Source organism: Acomys russatus, chromosome 29 (assembly GCF_903995435.1).
Source record: "Acomys russatus chromosome 29, mAcoRus1.1, whole genome shotgun sequence".
NCBI lineage: Eukaryota > Metazoa > Chordata > Mammalia > Rodentia > Muridae > Acomys > Acomys russatus.
In genome coordinates this window covers 35,857,050-35,858,404 of record NC_067165.1, presented here as the reverse complement: position 1 = coordinate 35,858,404, position 1,355 = coordinate 35,857,050, and positions in this window count along the sequence as shown.

Genomic DNA, 1,355 nt, shown 5'->3' with positions numbered 1-1,355 from the left:
AACTCTAAAATTTCCCCAGTTTTTCAAGATAGGGTTTCTCTGTGTATCCCTGGCCACCCTGGAACTTGCTCTGTAGACCAGGCTGGCCTCCAATTCAGAGATCTGCCTGCCTCTGCCTCCTGAGTCCTGGGATTAAAGCACCACCATTGCTTAGCAAAAAGTAAAATTTTTTTAAAGAAAGGAAGGGGAAATACTCTAGAGGTTTAATGGATCCCCAAAGTGAAAGGAATCCTGGGCAGAAAACGAAAAGATGAAGAGATCTAATATTTGATCTCAAATGACAGAAACTGAAGGTACATGATTTTAGCATAAAAATAACTGTATGGTTGGGCCAGTGGTGGCGTGTGCCTTTAATCCCAGGACTTAGGAAGCAGAAGCAGGCAGATCTCTGAGTTCAAGGCCAGCCCGGACTACATAGTGCGTTACAGGACAGCCAGGGCTACACATAGAAACCCTGTCTTGAAAAACCAAAACCAAGCCAGGCATGGTGGTGCACGCCTTTAATCTCAGCAGAGGCAGGTGGATCGCTATGAGTTTGAGGCCAGCCTGGCCTACAAGTTGAGTCCAGGACAGCCAAGGCTAACACAGAGAGACCCTGTCTCAAAAAAACCAAACCAAGGGCTGGAGAGATGGCTCAGTGGTTAAGAGCGCCGCCTGCTCTTCCAAAGGTCCTGAGTTCAATTCCCAGCAACCACATGGTGGCTCATAACCATCTGTAATGTGATATGGCGCCCTCTTCTGGCTTGCAGGAGTACATGCAAGCAGAGCACTGTATACATGATAATAAATAAATAAATCTTTAAAAAAAAAAAAAAAAAAAAAAAAAAAAAAAACCAAACCAAACCAAACCAAAAAACCAAACCAAACCAAACCACACACACACACACACACACCCCACCACCACCACCACCACCACCACCAACAACAACCAAAAACCAAACAACAAAAAAACCAAAACCTGTATAGACCAGTGGGCCACAGAGAGAAACCAGAAGAGAATCCATGCATTCATAGCCAGTTGGTCCCCGACAAAGGTAGTGAGACTCTACATTGAAGGACTATACATTGTCCATGCCAATAAATGGTGTCTTCAGTTGCAATTGAGACTCCAGGATTGAAGAGGTCACAGGGAGAAGCTGAGGCCTGGTGGAAGGGTCAGAGACCCTGAAGAGAGAGCCGGAGATCCTTGGGGAAGCCTCCTGTGGAGACCCCACTATGTTGAGACTCTAGGGCAATGGGACATCTGCCAAGGACAGTGGCTTGAGACTTTAAGACAAACTGTGCATTCTGAGGATGACAGAGATGGAGAAGAGGCACTGCCCAAGACCCTGGAATCCAGCAGATCATGAGCCCGA